General features: G+C 35.2%; 1 protein-coding gene across 1 annotated transcript in view; it reads right to left on the bottom strand.

Annotated features, from left to right (window-relative positions):
• Positions 1-26,946, bottom strand: part of SNTG1 (syntrophin gamma 1) — an 895,276-nt gene that overhangs the window by 260,090 nt on the left and 608,240 nt on the right. The gene's annotated exons all lie outside the window — the stretch shown is intronic.

Here is a 26,946-nt window from a genome sequence, read left to right as displayed (position 1 = left end):
ACAAAAATTAGCTGGCATGGTTGTGGAGCCTGTAATCCCAGCTACTCAGGAGGCTGAGACAGGAGAATCACTTAAACCCGGGAGGCAGAGGTTGCAGTGAGCCGAAATAGTGCCACTGCACTCCAGCCTGGGTGACAGAGTGAGACTCTGTTTCAAAAAATAAAAAAGTGAGTCTTCCTTCTCAATTAGTAACGCATGCCATGGAATGCTTAAATGTTATATTCCCTTTTCCCCCGCATCACATTTTTATGAATACACTCTTACACATTGTGCTCCTTTCTCTACTGTCATTATCTTTCTTCCTATAAACTATTTTTTATCAATTAGCTTCTACAATTATTCTACCCAAAGTCACCCCCAAATTAATCACTGTTCCTCAGTTCTTTCAATATTTCTTTTCTGTAGTTGATACAATCAACTGTTTCTTCTCCTTAAAACCTTGATTGAAATAGCTTCTATGACATCCTTACGTCATAGTTTTTTTTATGCCTATCTACTTTTTTCTGTTTCACACATTCACTAATTGGGCTTCCTCCTCAGATCCCCTAAAATATACATTCCTGAAGCTTCCCCTCCTTCAATGAACAGCCATGAATTCAGTATTTACTATAAGCCAGATACATATTTGGCTTTATTGTTAGAGACCCATTTGCTAAGATTGCTGTGTTATTAAAAGCACAATTTTTATAACCACTAAACTTGCCTACTGTTTAGATACTAAACTTCATCCACCAGTGTCAAACCTGTCACCATCTGAAACGTCTTCATCTCAAGGTAAACAGCGTGTGCACTCTGGGAGAAAACTAGAAATTCTACTGTCATTTGAGAACTTTTAAAGTCCAAAAGCCTACTTTCAATATTGTTGATTTTCATAGTGTTTAAAAAGCATGCAGTAGATGATAATTCTACCTAAGGAAAAAACTAAGACATTAACTTTTTTCATTAAAATTCATTTAATAAATATTTGTTGAGTACTTTCAGTCATAAAGTATGCTAAACGCTGAGAGTACTCCTCAAAATTAAACTCTCAAATTCAAATATATATATAATATGTATATAATATTATATAAACTGACATGCACATATTTATATGCTCATTTTGCATATAAATAAAATAAAGCTTGAAGAGATTAAAAGAACAGCCAGTTTTAACAATCTTTAACTCTTATTCTAATACCCTTGACACTGCAATATTATAACATACTTCAAAATTTAAAGCATATATTTATATCTGAATCAGGGTCATTACATTATGATAAATGTAAACTATGTTGTTACTGATAAAAATATCATGATTGATAAAAATATGATAAAATATCACTGATAAAAATATCATGACTGATAAAAATATCAAAACATGATAAAAATATGTTTTAATTTATACATACACAATAGTACATGACTGTAACACAACTTGATTGCGATTAAATATGACAGGTATTACATCACTAAAGTTAAAATCATGAGCTATGGCAAAAAAGCCACCAAGAAATAATATCCTAAGTTTGAGCCAAGCTAAATAATTTTATTTATTTGTAATCATGGGCAGCGCTATTTATAATAGTCAAAATATGAAATCAACCTAAGTGTCTATCAGTGGATGAATGGCTAAAGAAGTGTAGTATACATATATTACATTCATATGTACATATACATATATATGCAATAGTATATTATTCATCTATAAATCTAGTGCAAATCACTTATTTATCTTTTCTTGCCCCCTGATCCCTCACTGAATCTACTACTACTAGTCCGTGAGCTTTTTCAGAGAAAGAATCAAACGCAATGTCTCCCACTTACAAATATTAAATCAATATTGATTGAGTGAATGAGTAAACAATAAATTAGCTCTTGAATGTGAATCTCTATGAAATCCATTCTGAATAGTGCTATGTTTGTAACTGCTTATTGCTGTCATGTGTATTGAGTGTAATTAATTCAGCTGATGAAGCTGTTGATGTGCTGAATGCCATAAAAATGAAAATGTAAGGAGTCATCTGGACCCATTCAGACAATTTCTTTCTTGTCAGAAATTTCTCTAGCTAAGTGTCTTCAAATAATATAACTGCATTTTTTAAAATAAAAAAGAAAATAAATATACACTTTTAAAAAATATGCATTCTCTTAATAGAAACATTAAGAGAGCTCTTAAGGCAGAAGGAAAATAGAACCAAAAGAAAGAAATGAGAAGAAAGATTAAAAGTAGAATATGTTTGAATAGTTACATGAAAGCAATAATATATTTTGAAGTATCTAATTTACATTTTTAAGTATATCAAAAATATGCTGAAACAGAAGGAAAAACAAAAGAATTAAAGTGTCTTAAAGTTCCAACATTTTCTGAAATTGATATAAATTGTGTTAAACTGTAATAGTTATACACATATGGTTCTATATCTATGATAATGTTTAGACAAAACTTAAACAATAACAAAAAGAAGAATATATGAAAATTGAATAGAGGCAGTATTAAAAATAAACATCTCTAATTATTACAAGAGGTAAAGAAATAAAACAGCACAAAAACTAGTGTGTTGAGCAAAAGGACTTTGAGATATATGTGTATCTCAACAGTATAAAATCTAACAAATCAGTTTCAAAATGGGCAAAAGACATGAACAGACACTTCAGTAAGAAAGAAATACTGATGGTGAATAAGTACATAAAAAGATGCTCAACGTCATTATAATATGCAAATCAAGGCCACTGGGACATGTCACTACATATCCATTAAAGTGGTTCAGTAAAACAACAACACTAAATGCGGCAGAGATGTGGAGAAACAATCATTCCTACATTGTTGGTGGGAGTGTAAAATTGGACAGTCACTCTAGAGAGCAATTTGACTGCTTCTTAAAAGACTAAAATACTATTGTAATATAACCCATTCATTGCACTTTTTAGCATTTATCAGAAGAAATGGAAATGTATGCTCCCAAAAGATCTATATACAAATATTCATAGCATCCTTATTTAGAATAGTCAAAAACTGGAAGCAACCTAGATGTTTTGCCAAGGTTGAATTTTTTAAATGTACTACATCTATACCATAGGATATCACTCAGAAATGAAAAGGAATGAAAAACTGAGGAAAAAAAAAAAAAAAAAAAAAAAAAAAAAAAAAAACCTACTTGGAAGAATCTCCAGGAAATTATGTTGTGGGAGAGAACAACAACAACAGCAACAACAACAAAACAGACACATAGACCAATGGAGCAGAATAGAGAACCCAGAAATCAATTCTCTCATTTACAGCCAATTCAGATTCAACAAAGGTGGCAAGATTGGAGAAAGGGCAGTCTCTTCAATAAATGTTGCTGGGAAAACTGAAGACCCATATGCAGAAGAATGAAACTAGAGCCCTATCCCTCACCATACATAAAAATAAAATCAAAAGGATTAAATACTTAAATCAAAGGCCTGAAACTATGAAACTGCTGGAAGAAGACTCTGGGGAAATGCTCTGGGATATTAGTCTGGGCTAGGATGTTTTGTGTAAGACCACAAAAGCACAGCCAAAGCAAAAATAGACAAATGTTGTTACATCAAACAAAAAAGCTTCTGCACCACAAGAGAAAAAATAAAGTGAGAGACAACCTACAGAATGGGAAAAAATATTTTCAAATGACTCATCTGACAAAGAATTACTGAACAGAATATATAAGGCACTCAAACAACTCAATAAAGAAATCTGATTTAAAAATGGGCAAAAGATTTGGACATTTCTCAAAAGAAGACATAAGCATGGTCAACAGGTATATGAAAAACTGCTCAACATCACTAATCATCACAGACATGCAAACAGAGTGCAATTCATTTAGCTGATGAAGCTGTTGATGAGATATCTCACCCCATTTAAAATGGCTTATATATGAAAGACAGGCAATAACAACTGCTGCTGAGGATATGGAGAAAGAGGAACCCTTATACACAGTTGGTGAAAATGTAAATTAGAACACTTCACTACTTCAGAACAGTATGGAGTTTTTCAGTTCTCAAAAAACTGAAAATAAGACTATCACACAGTCCAGCAATTTCAGTAGTGGGTATATATTTTAAAATAAGGAAATCAATATATTGAAAGATATCTGTGCTCCTATGTTTATTGCAACAATATTCATAATAGCCAAAATGTGAAATCAACCTAAGTGTCTATCAGTGGATGAATGGCTAAAGAAAGTGTAGTATACATTTGGGTCAGGCACAGTGGCTTACACCTTTAATCTCAGTACTTTAGGAGGCCGAGGCGGGTGGATCATTTGAGATCAGAAATTCCAGACCAGGCTGGCCAACATGATAAAACACCATCTCTACTAAAAATACAAAAAAGTAGTTGAGCGTGGTGGGGTGCTACTGTAATACCAGCTACTCGGGAGGCTGAAGCAGAAGAATTGCTTGAACCCAGGGGCGGAGGATGCAGTGAGCCAAGATCGTGCCACTGCACTCCAGCCTGGGCAACAAGAGTGAAACTCCATCTCAAAAAAAAAAAAAAAAAAAGAAAGAAAGTGTAGTATACATATATATTGTATATATATGCAATAAATATTATTCCTCCATTAAATATTATATTTAATGCAATAAAATATTATTTTATTAATATTAAATATAAAGTATTATTGCATTTATATTTAATATTTTAGTAATATTAAATATAAAATATTATTGCAATAAAATATTATTCCTCCATTAAAAAAAGAATGAAACTCTGTCATTTGCAGCAACATGGATAGAACTAGAGGTCATTATACTGAGTGAAATAATCCAGGCACAAAAAGATAAGTATTCCATCTTCTCACTCATATTTAAGTGAGAGCTAAAAAAGTTGATTTCATTAAGATAGATAGTAGATTGTTTGTTACCAGAGACCAGGAAAGTTAGAAGGGAAAGAGAATGAAGAGAAACTGACTGATGAATACAAACATATAGTTTAATATAAGAAATAGGACCTAGCATTAAATAGTTTAGTAAGATGACTGTAGTTTATAATAATCTATTGTATATTTTTTTAAATAGCTAGAAAAGAAGGATTTGAATAGGTCTCATATAAAGAAAAGACAAATATAAAGATGATGGATATTGTAAGTATACTAACTCAATTTTTACAATTCTGTGAATGTGTTAAATGATCACATGTTCTAAAACTATGAATCTATTATGCATCAAAAAATTGAATTAAATAAGGTTATATAGTATCGTATATAATGTTCTCAATAAGATGAAATAACAGGCGAAGAACAGGTTATTAGTTGTCAGAGATTAGAAATGTGGTGAGGGAGGAGGGCAGGAGGGATGCTGGTGTAGTTATGGAAGAACTACAGGAGAATACCTGCAACGATGGAACTGCTCATACAAAACCTGGCTGCATTGGTGGATGCAGGAACATGCATATGTGACAAAATTTCACAGAAATAAACGTGCGTGCACGCGCGCACACACACACACACACACAAAAAGGTAAAATCTGTGTGGTGACGGAGCCTCCCTCATTGCTAGCACAGCAGTCTGCGATCTAACAGCAAGGCAGCAGCGAGGCTGGGGGAGGGGCGCCCGCCATTGCTGAGGCTTAAGTAGGTAAACAAAGCCCCTGGGAAGCTCCAATTGGGTGGAGCTCACAGCAGCTCAAGGAAACCTGCCTGTCTCTGTAGACTCCACCTCTGGGGACAGGGCACAGCTACACAACAACAACAACAACAACAACAACAACAACAAAGCAGAAACCTCTGCAGACGCAAACGACTCTGTCTGACAGCTTTGAAGAGAGCAGTGGATCTCCCAACACGGAGGTTGAGATCTGAGAACGGACAGACTGCCTGCTCAAGTGGGTCCCTGACCCCTGAGTAGCCTAACTGGGAGACATCCCCCACTAGGGGCAGTCTGACACCCCACACCTCACAGGGTGGAGTACACCCCTGAGAGGAAGCTTCCAAAGCAAGAATCAGACAGGTACACTCGCTGTTCAGAAATATTCTATCTTCTGCAGCCTCTGCTGCTGATACCCAGGCAAACAGGGTCTGGAGTGGACCTCAAGCAATCTCCAACAGACCTACAGCTGAGGGTCCTGACTGTTAGAAGGAAAACTATCAAACAGGAAGGACACCTACACCAAAACCCCATCAGTACAACACCATCATCAAAGACCAGAGGCAGATAAAACCACAAAGATGGGGAAAAAGCAGGGCAGAAAAGCTGGAAATCCAAAAAATAAGAGCGCATCTCCCCCAGCAAAGGAGCACAGCTCATCGCCAGCAACAGATCAAAGCTGGACAGAGAATGACTTTGACGAGATGAGAGAAGAAGGCTTCAGTCCATCAAACTTCTCAGAACTAAAGGAGGAATTGTGTACCCAGCGCAAAGAAACTAAAAATCTTGAAAAAAAAATGGAAGAATTGATAGCTAGAGTAATTAATGCAGAGAAGGTTATAAACGAAATGAAAGAGATGAAAACCATGACACGAGAAATACGTGACAAATGCACAAGCTTCAGTAACCGATTCGATCAACTGGAAGAAAGAGTATCAGCGATTGAGGATCAAATGAATGAAATGAAGCGAGAAGAGAAACCAAAAGAAAAAAGAAGAAAAAGAAATGAACAAAGCCTGCAAGAAGTATGGGATTATGTAAAAAGACCAGATCTACGTCTGATTGGGGTGCCTGAAAATGAGGGGGAAAATGGAACCAAGTTGGAAAACACTCTTCAGGATATCATCCAGGAGAACTTCCCCAACCTAGTAGGGCAGGCCAACATTCAAATCCAGGAAATACAGAGAACGCCACAAAGATACTCCTCGAGAAGAGCAACTCCAAGACACATAATTGCCAGATTCACCACAGTTGAAATGACGGAAAAAATCTTAAGGGCAGCCAGAGAGAAAGGTCGGGTTATCCACAAAGGGAAGCCCATCAGACTAACAGCAGATCTCTCGGCAGAAACTCTCCAAGCCAGAAGAGAGTGGGGGCCAATATTCAACATTCTTAAAGAAAAGAATTTTCAACCCAGAATTTCATATCCAGCCAAACTAAGTTTCATAAGTGAAGGAGAAATAAAATCCTTTACAGATAAGCAAATGCTTAGAGATTTTGTCACCACCAGGCCTGCCTTACAAGAGACCCTGAAGGAAGCATTAAACATGGAAAGGAACAACCAGTACCAGCCATTGCAAAAACATGCCAAAATGTAAAGACCATCAAGGCTAGGAAGAAACTGCATCAACTAATGAGCAAAATAACCAGTTAATATCATAATGGCAGGATCAAGTTCACACATAACAATATTAACCTTAAATGTAAATGGACTAAATACTCCAATGAAAAGACACAGACTGGCAAACTGGATAAAGAGTCAAGACCCATCAGTCTGCTATATTCAGGAGACCCATCTCAAAATAAAGGGATGGAGGAAGATTTACCAAGCAAATGGAGAACAAAAAAAAAGCAGGGGTTGCAATACTAGTCTCTGATAAAATAGACTTTAAACCATCAAAGATCAAAAGAGACAAAGAAGGCCATTACATAATGGTCAAGGGATCAATTCAACAGGAAGAGCTAACTATCCTAAATATATATGCGGCCAATACAGGAGCACCTAGATTCTTAAAGCAAGTCCTTAGAGACTTACAAGGAGACTTCGACTCCCATATAATAATAATGGGAGACTTCAACACTCCACTGTCAACATTAGACAGATCAACGAGAGAGAAAGTTAACAAGGATATCCAGGAATTGAACTCATCTCTGCAGCAAGCAGACCTAATAGACATCTATAGAACTCTCCACCCCAAATCAACAGAATATACATTCTTCTCAGCACCACATCACACTTATTCCAAAATTGACCACATAATTGGAAGTAAAGCACTCCTCAGCAAATGTACAAGAACAGAAATTATAACAAACTGTCTCTCAGACCACAGTGCAATCAAACTAGAACTCAGGACTAAGAAACTCAATCAAAACCGCTCAACTACATGGAAACTGAACAACCTGCTCCTGAATGACTACTGGGTACATAACAAAATGAAGGCAGAAATAAAGATGTTCTTTGAAACCACTGAGAACAAAGATACAACACACCAGAATCTCTGGGACACATTTAAAGCAGTGTGTAGAGGGAAATTTATAGCACTAAATGCCCACAAGAGAAAGCTGGAAAGATCTAAAATTGACACTCTAACATCACAATTAAAAGAACTAGAGAAGCAAGAGCAAACACATTCAAAAGCTAGCAGAAGGCAAGAAATAACTAAGATCAGAGCAGAACTGAAGGAGATAGAGACACAAAAAACCCTCCAAAAAATCAAGGAATCCAGGAGTTGGTTTTTTGAAAAGATCAACAAAATTGACAGACCACTAGCAAGACTAATAAAGAAGAAAAGAGAGAAGAATCAAATAGATGCAATAAAAAATGATAAAGGGGATATCACCACCGACCCCACAGAAATACAAACTACCATCAGAGAATACTATAAACACCTCTACGCAAATAAACTAGAAAATCTAGAAGAAATGGATAATTTCCTGGACACTTACACTCTTCCAAGACTAAACCAGGAAGAAGTTGAATCCCTGAACAGACCAATAGCAGGCTCTGAAATTGAGGCAATAATTAATAGCCTACCAACCAAAAAAAGTCCAGGACCAGATGGATTCACAGCTGAATTCTACCAGAGGTACAAGGAGGAGCTGGTACCATTCCTTCTGAAACTATTCCAATCAATAGAAAAAGAGGGAATCCTCCCTAACTCATTTTATGAGGCCAACATCATCCTGATACCAAAGCCTGGCAGAGACACAACAAAAAAAGAGAATTTTAGACCAATGTCCCTGATGAACATCGACGCAAAAATCCTCAATAAAATACTGGCAAACCGGATTCAGCAGCACATCAAAAAGCTTATCCACCATGATCAAGTGGGCTTCATCCCTGGGATGCAAGGCTGGTTCAACATTCACAAATCAATAAACATAATCCAGCATATAAACAGAACCAAAGACAAGAACCACGTGATTATCTCAATAGATGCAGAAAAGGCTTTTGACAAAATTCAACAGCCCTTCATGCTAAAAACGCTCAATAAATTTGGTATTGATGGAACGTACCTCAAAATAATAAGAGCTATTTATGACAAACCCACAGCCAATATCATACTGAATGGGCAAAAACTGGAAAAATTCCCTTTGAAAACTGGCACAAGACAGGGATGCCCTCTCTCACCACTCCTATTCAACATAGTGTTGGAAGTTCTGGCTAGGGCAATCAGGCAAGAGAAACAAATCAAGGGTATTCAGTTAGGAAAAGAAGAAGTCAAATTGTCCCTGTTTGCAGATGACATGATTGTATATTTAGAAAACCCCATTGTCTCAGCCCAAAATCTCCTTAAGCTGTTAAGCAACTTCAGCAAAGTCTCAGGATACAAAATTAATGTGCAAAAATCTCAAGCATTCTTATACACCAGTAACAGACAAACAGAGAGCCAAATCATGAATGAACTTCCATTCACAATCGCTTCAAAGAGAATAAAATACCTAGGAATCCAACTTACAAGGGATGTAAAGGACCTTTTCAAGGAGAACTACAAACCACTGCTCAGTGAAATAAAAGAGGACACAAACAAATGGAAGAACATACCATGCTCATGGATAGGAAGAATCAATAACGTGAAAATGGCCATACTGCCCAAGGTAATTTATAGATTCAATGCCATCCCCATCAAGCTACCAATGAGTTTCTTCACAGAATTGGAAAAAACTGCTTTAAAGTTCATATGGAACCAAAAAAGAGCCCGCATCTCCAAGACAATCCTAAGTCAAAAGAACAAAGCTGGAGGCATCACGCTACCTGACTTCAAACTATACTACAAGGCTACAGTAACCAAAACAGCATGGTACTGGTACCAAAACAGAGATATAGACCAATGGAACAGAACGTAGTCCTCAGAAATAATACCACACATCTACAGCCATCTGATCTTTGACAAACCTGAGAGAAACAAGAAATGGGGAAAGGATTCCCTATTTAATAAATGGTGCTGGGAAAATTGGCTAGCCATAAGTAGAAAGCTGAAACTGGATCCTTTCCTTACTCCTTATACGAAAATTAATTCAAGATGGATTAGAGACTTAAATGTTAGACCTAATACCATAAAAATCCTAAAGGACAACCTAGGTAGTACCATTCAGGACATAGGCATGGGCAAAAACTTCATGTCTAAAACACCAAAAGCAACAGCAGCAAAAGCCAAAATTGACAAATGGGATCTAATTAAACTAAAGAGCACAGCAAAAGAAACTACCATCAGAGTGAACAGGCAACCTACAGAATGGGAGAAAATTTTTGCAATCTACTCATCTGACAAAGGGCTAATATCCAGAACCTACAAAGAACTCAAACAAATTTACAAGAAAAAAACAAACAATCCCATCAAAAAGTGGGCAAAGGATATGAACAGACATTTCTCAAAAGAAGACATTCATACAGCCAACAGACACATGAAAAAATGCTCATCATCACTGGCCATCAGAGAAATGCAAATCAAAACCACAGTGAGACACCATCTCACACCAGTTAGAATGGCGATCATTAAAAAGTCAGGAAACAACAGGTGCTGGAGAGGATGTGGAGAAATAGGAACACTTTTACACTGTTGGTGGGATTGTAAACTGTTTCAATACTTAAATTTTTTAAATAAAAATGTTAACTCATAAGTTTTAACATCTCAAACCCTTTGCTGTAACAATCTTTAGTAAGTCACTCTCTTCCCACCTTCTTTCATTCACCCCACACAAATTTTAATTCACTCTGATTGTGGAGCTTAAAATTAGTGATGGGTACGGTCATCACCTTTTCATTTTTTGAGATGTTTTCCAACATGAACAAATTTAATGTGAGGACCAGCCTGTAATCAGGTGTGTGTAGTCTCTTTTGGAATGAATGGAACATTATCATTTGATGACTTGAGATAGCTCAAAAGTATACAGGGAGAAATATGTCTAAGGCCACAACAATGGCTGGAGTTATAATACTTGGTTTATTTAAATTTATTTTCTGTTTAGCTGGAGACCTGCTCAGGCTAATTAACAAGCTCCTGACATATAGCATCACACAATCCAAGGAAGCAAATGGAAACAAATTACTAATTAGTGCTGAAATAATTAGATGAGTATCGTCTTTTGCCATGAAAATGTTAACAACATAAAAAAGTCCACTTCACATTAGTAATCTTTAAAGTGTTTCTTTCACAGTGACCCAGTGTTGAAGGTTTGGTCACAGAGGGTTTTGTATTCTTTAGAAAAATTATATTTAGATGATCAGATATATACTATACTGCATGATTTTATAATAAATTAGGAAAATATTTTGACTTTCACAACAGAAATCAGCCTGTATTTAACAACATTAAATATTTAATTGAAAGAATTACAGGTAGTGAAAATGAAAGAATGAACAGTTGTTTTTATTCAGATATAGCTCAAATAGAAGACTCAAAACTATAATTTCCACACGATTTTTATTAAAAACAAGCATCGAATATTCAGTGTACACATAGTATCCTCTTGTATATAAAAATTATTACTACAAGTTGTTTCGTCCCATAAAGAACTTTATCTTTTAAGGTGGCAGCACCCACAAAACAAGGCAGTAATAGTTTGAAGGCACAGCTGATAAACATATGGCATAGGCTGAGTGTGGTGGCTCATGCCTGTAATCCCAGCAGTTTGGGAAGCCGAGGCGAGTGGATCATGAGGTCAGGAGATCGAGACCATCCTGGCTAACATGGTGAAACCCCGTCTCTACTAAAAATACAAAAATTAGCCGGGTGTGGTGGTGGGCACCTATAATCCCAGCTACTCGGGAGGCTGAGGAGGGAGAATTGCTTGAACCCAGGAGGCAGAAGTTGCAGTGAGTTGAGATCATGCCACTGCACTCCAGCCTGGGCAACAGAGTGAGACTCCATCTCAAAAACAACAACAACAACAAAAAACATACAGTATAAAGTATTATTAGATTCTACAGTGGACAATGTGTAACATTTGCTTTATTTGGGGATTTTTATACTATTTCCCTGTAATTGTGCTCTGTATATTCAAGGATTGTGAAGATTTTATGTTTAGTGAGTAGCAAATAATTATGACCACAGCAAATGAAATTTAAAAACTCGACTGTTCTATGTTAAGAAAAGCACTGAGGTTGCATTTTGAGAACAAGAGGACTGCACTTTGGATTCTTATTACTCTAGATGTCATGAAAGAAATCATATTGATTTCAGATAATTTTCCTCATCAATAATTGGAATGAAGTTATGTACTTCTACTTACATCAAGGAATGTTTTGATGATTGGTGTGAAAAATATCTATGAAATCTTTTTACGTCTCTTTCACTAATCAATATCAAAAAGAACACATGCTTTATTGCTCTTAATGGCTTCCCTTAATGTGTAATGTTTTTTGTTACTAATCAGTTTTGTGATTTCTGCAGAGTCATGGAAGTGAGGTGGTCAATCCCAGCAGTGAATGGAAACAGTTCTGGTCCTGGATTTTCAAGCCTGCATGCAACACGTTACAGACATATTTATTCAGTCCCCAGTTTATGAAGTGAACATAGTAACAGAATCAGCAGAGCTGTAGCCATTTCCCAGTCCAGTGATCTGACAAATTGCTGCTCCAGTCAATCTGTCAAGATGTCTCTCTCATGCCTCCTCTTTCTTCCCACTAAGTTGTAGTTGTGGACTAGCTCTCTATGGATGCTCTGCTGCCCCAGGTTGCTATGGAGACCACAGTGATAGTAGATAAGAAAGTAAAAGCTGCTCTTTTTCCTCCTCTTCTTACTAACAAATGTGAACTCTTATCCTACCCTAGACTCCAAATATAACTGAGGCAGATAGGGTGAGAATGACGGGACTTCAAAGGCATGTGGGGTTTCCTTTCTAATCCTCCACAAGGGCAGGGAGCCCAGCTTCCCCATCCCTGCCTACTTACCACCTGCTTTGCAAAGGAAATGTTTGTGAGAATTACCCTCAGTAGTTTTTGTAACACTGTCTCATTTCAAAGTATTATTTGTGAGTTCTCACACTCTCATTGTGAGTTCGCAAACTCCCAATGAGCACTCATTCCTCTAAAATCTCTAACAGAACATAACCCATTTCAATCTTAGGTCTGAAGTAAATAGTCTATAGATTATAAAATCAGCAATCGTTTACTTCAGTTCATTTAGAGAGCAGAGAGACAGAGCTTGAATTCCCTGTTTCTACAACATTGCTGAGGCCTCAAAGATGCAAGGATTCTAGGCAAGTGGCCTCTGAAAAACGCAATTATGGAATATGAGGGGGCTAATGCATCAGCACTAAACTATGCCTAATATATTGCCATTGATATGTGTACTCCTTACCTGCAGGTTTATTTGCATTGAGATAATGATGCATTTAGTTTGGAGGAGAGTTGGTATGATGCTGACATCTGAACCTGAGCTCAGAGCATGAACACAAGAAATTTCCCAAAGATATTTTATTTATTGATTTTTCTTATCATTCAGGTACCAGGTGATGGGAATGTCCTTTAGGACTCTCTTGGGAAAAAAAACAAGGCTTGAAGTAGAATAGTAGACTCGAAAGAAGTCTGAGATAAAATAGAAAGGTGACAATATTATAATTTTATGGGTTATTTTTAGATATTCACACTAATTTTCATGTAAGATGGGGGCATAAATTACTTCTAAGTATGTATTAAATATTGAAGAGTCCCATAAAGTGCCTGCATCTTGTACAATTTGATAACTATCTTAGTGGTTTTTACAGTTATCCTATGTCTGACATTTTTGTGCATAGCAGACCTCTCTGAAGGCTGAAATTTAAAATAATCATGAAGTGATAGAATGGATCTATGTACTTTTTTCATGTATTTAGCAACATATAAGGCAGACAGTTTTCTCGCTACTCATTTAATACGTTATGTTTGGCATACACACATCTAATTTTAAGTGTTTAAAATTACTGGACTCTCAAAGAAACCACTGTTTTCTTGTGGTGGTACAGCTGTGTTTCTCCCCATGCAGGCTTCAGTCGCCATGAAAGTGCTAGCACAGCTCACTCCATGGTGGCCCTAACAATGCTGCTAATGGTATCAGGGTATTTATACTGTACTCAGTGTATATGAAAGGGGATGGCATTTAAAATTCAGAATAGCATGTTCAAATGACTCACGCAATGGACTGAAATGACAGTATATGGCAGGGAACAGTGTAAGCAATTCTGCAATATTTACTTCTTAGTTCCATGTTGTGCAAACATTTTGTGATAATGTGCATAAACAAATATTTAGCAACTGTATTCTGAAGCTGCGAATCTAATGTGGGCGTGATAGGGTTTACCTTTGTTTTCAGATCTTGATAATTCTTTATGCTTGAAGTAACCTATACAAAATTCTATTCAAATAAGGATAAGTGTTATGACTTCTTTCTTTTTCTTCACAAATTCTACTTAAATATGGTACGTAGTTTTCAAGCTAAACATTTATATAGCTATGGTTTTACTATTATGAATTTAGAGTAAATATGTGTATAAGTTATTTCCATCTAATGTGGTTATATCAAATATGTGTGAGGCTTTATGTAAACTTATGTAAACACTCTGGATTTTCTTTCTTTCTTTCTTTCTTTCTTTCTTTCTTTCTTTCTTTCTTTTCTTTTCTTTTCTTTCTTTTTTGAGATGGAGTTTCACTCTTGCCACCCAGGCTGGATAGCAATGGCACAATCTCAGCTCACTGCAACCTAAGGCTCCCAGGTTCAAGCGAGTATCCTGCCTCAGCCTCCCAAGTAGCTGGGATTACAGACATGCAGCACCATTCCTGGCTAATTTTTTGTATTTAGTAAAGACAGGGTTTCACCATGTTGGTCAGGCTGGTCTCGAACTCATGACCTCAGGTGATCTGCCCACCTCGGTCTCCCAAAGCAGTGGGATTAGAGGTGTGAGCTTCCATGCCCAGCCTGGATTTTCTTGATATAGACATGTTCTCCACTTCAGTATCCTGCCTGAAATATATCGTATTTATGTATAAGAAATATGTTGGGCCTGGCACAGTGGTTCATGCCTATAATCCCAGCACTTTGGGAGACCGAGGCACATGGATTGTCCGAGTGCCTGTCCAACAGTAGAAATCCCGTCTCTATTAAAAATACAAAATTAGCCATACGTGGTGGTGCATGCCTGCAATTCTACCTACTTGGGAGCCTGAGACAGGAGAATCGCTTGAACTCAGGAAGAGGAGGTTGCAGTGAGCTGAGATCGTGCCATCACACTCCAACCTCGGCAACAAGAGAGAGACTCCATCTCAAAGAAAAAAGGAAAAAAGGAAAAGAAGGAAATATGCTATAACCTTTCAGTCTCTAAAACATGTCCTTTCCTTCCATCTGCAAGATTTGAACTGAGTATACTTCATTTCATGTGCAATGACTGCATTTTATAAATATACTGTCTGTCGTTGAAGGAAGGTGTACAGACATTCAACATGGGTCTGACTTAAGTATGTTGGGGCCTCAGTAAACACGTGATTACATTTGATTTTATAATGGAAACTTTGCTCATTTGAGGAAGTCACTGGTAGTTTCTGAGATGTGACGAAGAAGGCACTGTAGAAACTTGTTGAAAAACTGCTGGGGCCATAAGGTTGTGTGTGCAGGGTTGCCTAGGCTTTGTCGGTTTCCTTGTTTGTTGTATCACACTAAGCAATGAGACAACTGCACCACATTTCAGTGATGTCAGTATTATTAGCACAGAAGCTAAAAATACACTGTGACTACCTTTTATGCAGACTAGATTTGGGCCTGGGTTTTTTACATAATGCTATTTACTTTTACAAACTTTTCTTATGCCTTTTTTTTTCCTTTTAAGTGGTTGTAAACATTTGTCTTCCCATCAGCTTAGAAGTCTCTAGAACTAAACGGCTTTATCAACTTCATTTCTTCATTGCATATTCTGTGTTACTTTATATGGTGTTTCAAATGTGATAGACATTTGATATATGTTTGCTGAGTTAATTTAAACTCTGCTTCTTGATCTCAAAAGAAAATATACACAAATAAGTAACTTAAACAAATGGAGTCTTATCAATGTGGAAAGAAGCTACTTAGTCCATTCTCTCTTGTTTACTGTATCTAGGTAGAGTCTTCCTTCTCCTCAGAACTAGGGCCGTGAAGTGGTGCTGTGCAGCTGGGCTCTACAGATAAAGACCCATGTAGCAGTTGATAGGTGATGATCGTCCTGAAATTGCTATGAGAGTAAAATATGTTTTTTTAAGAAATTCTGCAAGATTTGCCACTGACTATTTTAAGAGGAAGGCACAGTGGAAAAAAATGGAGAACTCATGTTTACATGTAGTTTTACTTGTCAGTCTACCATATATGAGGTGCTATGTTTGAGCAAGTCACTTAGTTTTTCAATGTTTCCAAAGAGTCTAGCACGCCCTTTATCTAAGTATCTGTATGGCAAACATGCTTACCTCCTTCTATCCTTTGGTCGGAAATCCTATGAATTTGTCCTACCTTCACTGATCTATTTAAAATAACTCTCCACACAGCTCTGTTCTTGCTTGTCTGCTCTGCCTGCCGTTTTCCTTGCCTAAGAGCACCTCTCAACGTCTCCCTTTCTGGGCTTTCGTATTGTCTACTTTGTGCTCACCTAATGTCTATCTTCCATCACCTGTTCCTGCCCCTTGAAAATGAGTGCTAGGCAATGACACGATAACAGCAAGCCATGTTATTGACAGACAGATTCCAAGAGTCCAGCATGACACTTGGCCCATAAAAAGTATTCATTAAAAAGTTATTAATAAATAAATATAATGAAATCTTTTTTATTGTACTTTAAGTTCTGGGATAAATGTGCAGAACGTGCAGGTTTGTTACATAGATATACACATGCCATGGTGGTTTGCTGCACCCATCAATCCATAATTTACATTAGGTATTTCTCCTAATGCTGTCCCTCCCCTAGCACGCCACCCTCAACAGGCCCCAGTGTGTGATATTCCCCTCCCTGTGTCCATGTGTTCTCATTGTTCAACTCCCATTTATGAGTGAGAACATGTGGTGTTTGGTTTTCTGTTCCTGTGTTACCTTGCTGAGAATGATGGATTCCAGCTTCATCCATGTCCCTGCAAAGGACATGAACTCATCCTTTTTTATGGCTGCATAGTATTCCATGGTGTATATGCACCACATTTTCTTTATCCAGTCTATCATTGATGGACATTTGGGTTGGCTCCATCTTCGCTGTTGCAAACAGTGCTGCAATAAACATATGTGTGCAGGCGTCTTTATAACAGAATGATTTATAAGCCTTTGGGTATATACCCAGTAATGGGATTGCTGGGTCAAATGATATTTATGGTTCTAGATCCTTGAGGAATCGCCACACTGTTTTCCACAATGGCTGAAGTAATTTACACTCCCACTAACAGTGTGAAAATGTTCCTATCTCTCCACATCTGCTCCAACATCTTTTGTTTCCTGACCTTTTAATGATTGCCATTCTAACTGGCATGAGATGGTATCTCATTGTGGTTTTGATTTGCATTTCTCTGATGACCTGTGATGATGAGCTGATGATGAGCTGCATAAATGTCTTCTTTTGAGAAGTGTCTGTTCCTATCCTTTGCCCACTTTTTGATGAAGTTGTTTGCATTTTCTTGTAAATTTGTTTAAGTTCTTTGTAGATTTAGGATATTAGCCCTTTGCCAGATGGATAGATTGCAAAAATTTTCTCCCATTCTGTAGGTTGCCTGTTCACGCTGATGATAGTTTCTTTGGCTGTGCAGAAGCTCTTTAGTTTAACCCAATTTGTCAGTTTTGGCTTTTGTTGCCATTGCTTTTGGTGTTTTAATCATGAATTCTTTGCCCATGCCTATGTCCTGAATTGTAATGCCTAGGTTTTCTTCTGGAGTTTTTATGGTTTTAGGTCTTACGTTTAAGTCTTTAATCCATCTTGAGTTAATTTTTGTATAAGGTATAAGGAAGGGATCCAGTTTCAGTTTTCTGCATACTGGTACCAAAACAGATATATAGACCAGTGGAACAGAACAGAGGCCTCAGAAATAACACCACACATCAACAGCCATATGGTCTTTGACAAACTTGACAAAAACAAGCAACGGGGAAAGGATTTCCTATTTAATAAATGGTGTTGGGAAAACTGGCTAGCCATATGCAGAAAACAGAACTCTTAAGGTAGTAGAATATGTGGAAATACGAATGGGGATTTTGGAGCATGATGGTACAACCAATTCCAAGTTACTGTAGTTTTTAAAACTCTGGACCTTCTACGTATGTCGTCCTTTAGATGATATATTCTGTACTGAGATCATCCAACCAAAAACAAATGAATGAATGCCTTACATATTCCTGAATGAACTTTTGAAGAGCTTTTGAAAGACTGACCTCAAACCATGTAGGAAACTAAGACGGAAATTGTGCAGACTTTTCTAATGTTTGTAATACTGTATTTAGGTTCTTTTTCTATTTTATTTTAAGGAGTACATTTGGAAATTCAAAACAATTGACGAACCTTCAATTAGTGTATTAAATGCAGGAGAATTCTGCATTTTGGGCACCTTCCTAATATGCTTTATCATTTAGTACTTTGACTTGAGTGGTGTTGATTAAACATTTGACCAATAATTATGTTTTTATAAATCTACTGTACAAACTATACAGAGTTTAAGATTTAAGATACAGCTTCTAAGGTCAACACTGTATATACATGTATAATTTTTTAAAAGATTTGTATAAATTTTCTATTTATATAGATAATATTTTTTACTTGTACATATTGAGAGTATTTAATATACTTTTATGTAAATAAAGGCAACTGGTAATTGCTGAAAAAAATAAAAAATAATAAAACCATGTCAACTACAGTCAGGTACCAAATAAAGACGACCATTATCTCCATTATTTTTCAACAATATTTTATGAGTTCCAGCAAATACAGGCAAATAAAAAATTGAAATTTCTTTTAGACATATTAAAGAGAGCCCTAAGTTGGAGGGTTGGGGGGAGAGGGCATGCCAGGGAATTTTTTTTTTTCTATTCCTACTTTTCTTAGAGTTTTCATTAGGAATTCCTGCTCAATTTGACCAAACATCCTTTCAGAATCTTTCATTGAAGGCAGAAACATGTAAATATATATATATACACACACACATGCATACATACACACACACACACACACATATATGTACACACACACACAACTTTTTGAGGAAATTAATTATATTCATAATAATTCCTGGATATTTATTCAGGATTTCTCTTTTGAAATAAAGACCACTTGCTCATAGCAAAATTTCATTTCTCACTTTCTGAATTCCATATGTATTCAAAATACAGTATTGGCATATATATTTATATTAATAATTGTCTCTTGTTTATTTCATTCATACTACTATGTCTGCCTTTATTTTTAATTTTCATTTAAATTTATTTTAATAAAATGGTTTGAAGATACATGATTTCCTACTGGAATCATCTCTTCTTTAAGAATTAGATAAAACTTTAAGAATTAGATAAAAATTTTATCCCTCTGTTCCTGATGCTTTTTCAAAGTAGAAATTTTATCAGTTGTAATGGATCTTGAGCTACTCAGTTGGCCATATAACAATTAAAATAAAAAAGGAAATGTTGCTTGAGTTATTGAGGAAATCATCTTGGAATTACAACAAATGCTGAAATAGTATTTCCATAGCCACATAAACTAGCTAATAATGTATTTTACTTCAATTAAAGTTTAACTCAGAAGGATATGTCTCTTTATGCACTTTTATTATATAGAATCTTGTTTTAGTTGAGTCTTTGAAAACAATGAATTATTTTCAGTCATAACCTTAAATATTAAGTCATTACCTTAAATAAGTACAATTTTATCAAATGTTTCAATATTCTTGTGTAACTAAAGTAAGTGGCTCTTTTCTATATTGAAATTCAATAATTTATTATTATTGTATTATGATTAGTTTCACTAAGATTTGTTATTTTTGTTAGAGCTGAGAGCTGAAACCGTATTCTTAATTGTAATAAATAATTATCAAAATCAAACATTATTGCATAATTATACACTATTTTAGGCTGAAATTTTAGGAATGCTGAAATTTTAAGTTATTCATAGTTCCTTCTTTCATCATGTAACCAGATGGACGTTCTTGCTGGGACTTTTCATTTTAAATGACATAAAATTTAGACTAGAAATGTCTATTGAAATATTCCTATTTCATTTCTATATATTTATGAAGTATTTTTAAAAATTTAAATGCAGAGAAACATAATAAAATGAATGAATGCACACAATGCCTCCTCAGGAACATCACATTACCTTCCTTGTGCTATTATGTCGACAATAATCTGACTCCCCATCCCTAACGTGATGTATTTCTAGCTTTTCCAGCTCTGTCCTGTATCCTGTGTTTTTTTTTTTTTTTTTTTTTTTTCAGTTGTTTCCTCCACATTCTCAATTATATTTGACTTCACATAGTTGATTAATCCACTACTTCCAAAAGTTATGTGATAAGGTTTTCTTAGATGCAGCTCTATACCCTACTTTCCAGCAGGGAAATTTCTGCTAATACACTTGATTTACTTTCCAGTCCAACAGTACCAGCTCTTGTGAACATTACAGACTCATTTCTTGCTTGAATGCTTCTCTCTTAAGAAGGACTTATCTCCTGCCCATGGCTAGCAACTGCCATGACCCTGTGAGCAATCTGCAGTTGTGAATGTATACGCCTGCAGGAAACCACAGAAGGGCAGTATGCTCCCTCACCCTGCCACCAGAATACTTCTCTGCAAACCTGAATGTGCTAGTAGCTACACAATGGCAGGATGACTCCCTAACCCTGGCATGAAAGCCTTTACATTACAGTTTCAACCAAAGCTGTCACCTAGTAATACCAGTAATAAGCCAACCTCTTATTTTTCCTTCAGTTCATAAACCAGTGCATTAAAAAAAAAATGATTCATTTATTTGGTTTCCACATATAGTCACTATTTTAGAGTGAACAGTCAAGCATGTTATAGTTTCTGGATTAGTCTATTTTATCTGTAAAGTGATCTGTTTCAATATCAACCCTCAAGGTCATTTTTAAGATCCTTTTCAGATAGGATCCAGAATAAGGAAATAATTTACTTATGTCAAGTGGGATAAGTCCAATGTTAATGTCACATTCTAGGTGACTGTTTTCCATCATTGTTACTAGTGGGCAGAAATACGTCAATCTGACTCTCTTAAGATCAAAGTCTTACTTGATTTCCTGATATCATGTGAGGTCAGTAACTATGATCCTCACAGACTAATCTTCCTGCCCTTGCTGTCTGTGAAGGGAGGTGTGTGCGTGTTTCCTGATGTGTGCTTAAAATATGCATAGACAAAGCAGCAGTGCCTTCTTTTTATTAATTAAAAGCAAGCTCAGCTATGGGCATCCTTGGCTTTATATTCCAGAGTAGTGGCAGCTAGCTAAATTCCTCCTTAGAATCTCATAGAAGTTAGAATGGCCTCCAAGGGGAAATCAGAAAGGGCAAAGAACCAAAAAACGTTGTATGAACTTTTCTTCTTAATAGATGAATGGAACTTAAGAATTTTCAGTTCATGAACTGAGTCGTTAGATTTGTAGTGGTTTTAATATTAGATTAAATCCATAAATATCTATTTGAATTTAATTTCTCTTTTCTATTCTTATTGATTGTCACCATTTATCAATCCTCTTGCTTGGGTACTCACCTATAGCAGTTTGAGAGAATAACTGTGCTAATACTTTATCTGATTAAAATTCACAACATTTTATTTGAATTATAAAATGTGAATGAAAGTAAAAAGGACAACTGGATTTATTGGTAATTTCTGATTTGGCAGGAAGAATTCATTCATTATTATTCAAGATATAGAACCTATATTTTCCAACCTGACAGTATCAGGCTGATATAATATGCATTTAAACCATAGAAGAAAAACTGAAAAAATATACTATCTCAACCCTATTCCTTGAAAAGATTAATAATCCTGAATTAATTAAAAAATGTGTATTTGTCAAAGACTTAAAATTATGTTTACACAGATACTCATAAGTGACCTTATATTTTAAAAAATCATTTTCTCTTTAGGGTGAGTTTTTATTATTGTTTAACATTCTTATATTTTTCACTTATACTTGAAAAAAACTTTAAGATTGAAGCACAAATGTAAAGCTTTAAAAGTAAAGCAATTGTCCATTGCCTATTTCGTAGGCAACCATATTTAACCTATACAGGTCATATTTTTCCCATATCTACACCCATATTCACATATTCCTATATTTATATACTTATTCAAAATTGATTTTCATACCATTATTTCTTTTTGTTTAATCCTAGATATTATCTATTTTGCACTTACTATAGAATATGAGTACTTATCTATCTTTTTCCACTGCACCATATATTTTAATTTATCAGAAATTCTCAATATTGTCATATAATATTGATTATATTAATATTTAGAGGTTATAATATAATGTCAATACAAATACAGAAGCCAAGTTCATAAATTCATTCTAAGCCAAAAAAAGTAAAAGAAATAACACTGGAACTTTCAACGAGATTGTCCTGAATCTATAGAAAAATAAGGCAGAATTGATATCTTCACAGTACTGTGTCCAGCAATCTATAACATAAAATACCCACCAACACAATCAAGATAATAAAATACTCATTTGCCCTAAAAGTTTAATCTTGCCACTGTATAATCTGTCCTTCTGCCTCTTCTCTTCTCCTCAATCCCTGAACAATCGCTAATCTGCTTTGTGGCACTATACATTTGTTTACATTTTCTACAATTTTATGTAAATGTAATCCTGTAGTTGGTAGTATGTTTTCTGGCTTCTTTCACTTAATATAATTATTTTATATTTATTCACCTGGTATCATGTACCCATCACTCATTCATTTTTTCTTATTATTGTAGAGTCACACTCCATTATAAGGATATACTTGAGTTTGTTTACCCATTTACCTTCTGATGGACATTTGAGTTTTCTAAATTTTCTGATTAAAAATACAGCTGCCATGAATATTCATGAAAAGTATTTGTAAGGACATTTACTTTCATTTCTCTTGGATAAATTTCTAAAAATTAATTTACTGGATCATGTAGTATGACATGTTTCAATTTTATGAAATTGCTAAATTATTTTCTAAAATCATTGTAACATTTAAAATTTTTATTCTTAGTCTCTGAGCGGTCCAGTTCCTCCAAAACCTTACACGCACTTAGTATCTGAGGCATATATAATTTGGACATTTCAGAAGATTTATAGTGGTATCTCATTATAGTTTTAATTTACATTTCCCTAATTATGTTAAGCATATTTTCATGCACTTATTTGCCATCAACATAAGTTCAAGGATATACCTGCCTAAGATTTTTTCTCATGTTTTATTAGGTCATTTGTATTATTATTGAGTTTTGAGTGTTTTAAAATATATTCCAGGTGTATATTATTTATCAGAAAAAGATTTACAAATATTTTCTCAAAGTTTGTGACTCTCTTAAAAGCATATTGTGTAAAAAACAATGGTTCAATTTTGATTACTCCCAACTTAACAATTTGTGTTTTTACGGGATGTACTTTGGATTAATAACTACAAAAATAAATCCTGCCTCAATGCCACATGGTTTTCTCCAAAGTTTCCTTCTAGAAGTTTTATAAGCTTAGACTTTACATTCAGGTGATTGATTCACTCTGAAGTAGTATTAGTATGTCATGTAAGGTATAGATCAAAGCTCCTTTTCTTTTCTAATGAGGATTTGAAATTGTCCCAGCACAATTTGTTAAAAAGATTTTACTTTCTCTACTTCATTGCAATATTGTTGAAAAATAGTTGTTTATTTTTGTTTGCATTTATTTCTAGACACATTTTATATTATATTACATTATATTATATTAATTATATTACATCATATTATATTATTATTTTATTTTATTTTATCTATGTTTTTGATAGCACAATGTCTTGATGATTATAGTATTTTTATATCTCTTAAAATCAAACGATGTTGGTGTAATAGCTTTGTTTTTATATTCCAAAGGTGGTTTGGTTATCCTGGATTTTTTAAATTTCCACATGAATTTTAATAACAGTTTGTCAATTTTTATTAAAAAGTCTGCTGGGATTCTCATATGTCAATTAGAGTAGATAAATATTGAATTTTGTGACACATATATTTAAATGTTTAAAAATTACTCATAGCAATGTTTTGTATACAGGGCTTTTACTACTTTTGTTAGACTGATACATAAATATTTCATGATTTTGGTGATTTTATAAATTTTTTAAATTAGAAATTCTGATTTTTTATAAAGAAATATAATTATTTTATATTTATCTTATTTCCTGAAACTCTGCTAAAAAGATTAGTTATGATTAGTTCCAGGAGATTTTTATTTTTTTATTTATTTTTTTGGTAGATTCTAGTGCACTTTTTTGTCAGCCATCATGTCATCTGCAGATAGATGCTTTTGTACTTTCTTTTCAAATATAGATAACTACTTTTTTTCTCTATATTGCCCTGCCTAGTACCTTTATGGAAATGTTGACTTAAAGTAGATAGTGTGGACATTCTTTTATTTTTTCTAAACTGAAGTCATTAAGGCCTTTAGTCTTTTACCATTTAGTAATGATATTACTTGTAGGTTTTTTTTTATAGCTTTCCCTCTGTCAGTTTGAGGAAGTTCTGTTCTACCATTACTTTGTTTAAAGCATTCAACAGATATGAATTTTGAATATTGCCAAATGTTTTTTGATATTTCAACTTAGGTTTTTATGTGGTTAATTACACCAATTGATTTTCTAATGTTAAACCAACCTTGTATTCCTGGATTAAACTTCAGTTGATCATGTTGTATTATCTGATTTGCATTGATCATTGTTTGATTTGTTAAAACATTTAATAATATTTACATAAGTCTTTTATCTGGCTCCTTTTAAAAGTTTTAAAAGTTTGTTCTTTTTTATCTTTAGTTTGCAAAATTTTAATTATGATGTGTCTTAGTGTAGATTTATTTGGCAGGATCCTTTCGAGGTTTGTTAAGTTTCTTAAATCTGTGGGCTCATATCTGTCATCCAATTTGAGAAATTTTCAGACATTATATGTTTAAATACTCTTTCAGTCCCTCTTCTTTCTCCTCTCTTCTGTGACTCATATGATATTCATTTTATATATTTTGTTACTATCCTTCAGGTTATTTTTTCTTTCTTTCTTTTTCTTTTTTTTTTTTGGTCTATATAGTCTTTATTGTTCAGATTAGGTGAATTATATTATTCTGTCCTCATCTTTGTTACTTCTACTCTCTTTCATTCCTACTTTGTTATTGAACTATCCCCAAGTGTTTTTAAAATTTATGAAAAAAATATTTGTGTAATATCTATTTGGATATTACAACATAACTTATTTTTTTGCTGAGATTTTATAATTTTTCACTTGAATCAAAAAAACTTGTAATTTCTTATGGCATCATTTTTGTTGATTGCTTCAAAATCCTTGTCAGAGAGTTCCAATATGTGATTTATCTCATTGGTATTAGTAGATTACTTCTTCCCTTTAAAATTGTGATTTTTCTGGTTCTCAATATGATATATAAGTTTTACTATATCCTGGTCATTTTGTTTATTATGTTAGGTGACTGCCTCTTACTTGAGATTTCTTTTTTTAAGCAGAAATTTACTATTTAGCTAACGGGTTTGTGGACCATGATTCCACTTACGACATATGTTTTAGAGCCGTTTGGTGCTGCTTTTTCTGACTGATTTATCTCGTATTAATGGGCACCCACTGTTCCCTGCTGGGATAGTCTGAAGGGATGGAAAAAGTTTTCCCAGGTCAGTGCTGGTTATGGAGGGTTCCTCCCTGCTGTAGAGGAGGTAGGATAATGGGGACTTTGGAGCAGGTCTATCTTTGCTGGTACTCTCTGCTAGGACGGTGTCTCTAGGCGGGGGAGGGTAGTCTCAGGATCTTCACAAAGCAGCCTCTTTCACTGGGCACGTATGAGGAGGTACCACTGCCAGTGTTCCCGGTTACACAGTGCCTCTGAGTGGGGCAGAGTATTCTCACACCCAGGGAGAAGGCTAGCACTTCTGCTGGCTTCCAGGTGTCACCACTCACTGATGTTTGTGGTCCTGCCTGGTATTAGTGGAGCTCTCTTACAATCCAGAGGTAGTATGAGCCTATCTAGCATGCTGTCTGTTTTAATGATGGGGCGGAGAAAATGCCCGGCCTGTTTGGTGTTCCTCTGTTTGGTGGAGCAGGTAATGTATCCGGTCTCTGTGCTGTTCAGTGCTGTCCTGAGACCCGTAATCAGGTTTTCCTTCTCCTTCCGTCTTTCAGAGTTCTTATTTGGTTGTCTCTTCTCTTTTCTTCAGTGTTTACAGTTGTACTTCTTGGGGGGGAGCAGAGAGAGATGAGCTTGTCCGTTTAAAAAAAAAAATTATGTATGTATGTATGTATGTATGTATATATTGACGGAGTTTCGCTCTTGCTGCCCAGGGTGGAGTGCAGAGGTGTGGTGTCGGCTCACTGCAACCTCTGCCTCCCAGGTTCAAACGATTCTCCTGCCTCAGCCTCCCGAGTAGCTGGGATTACAGATGCCTGCCACCAAGACCTGCTAATTTTTTTTTTTTTTTTTTTTTTTTTCCGTATTTTTAGTAGAGACGGAGGTTTTACCATTTTGGCTAGCCTGGTCTCGAATTGCAGACCTCAGGTGATCCACCTGCTTCGGTCTCCCAAAGTATTGGGATTACAGGCACCAGCCACCACGCCCAGCCATCTGTGCCATCTTGTCAGGACCAGAAGTCATTGTAAATTGGCTTTAAGTGGCCAATTCTTTAATGATTTGTGGTTGAACAATTTTTCAGTGTATTTAACAAGGTATATTTCCAT

This window comes from Papio anubis, chromosome 8 (genome assembly GCF_008728515.1).
Source record: "Papio anubis isolate 15944 chromosome 8, Panubis1.0, whole genome shotgun sequence".
In the NCBI taxonomy this organism is placed as follows: Eukaryota; Metazoa; Chordata; class Mammalia; order Primates; family Cercopithecidae; genus Papio; species Papio anubis.
Note: the sequence above shows the minus strand (reverse complement) of the source record. Positions and strands in the feature narration are given on the sequence as shown.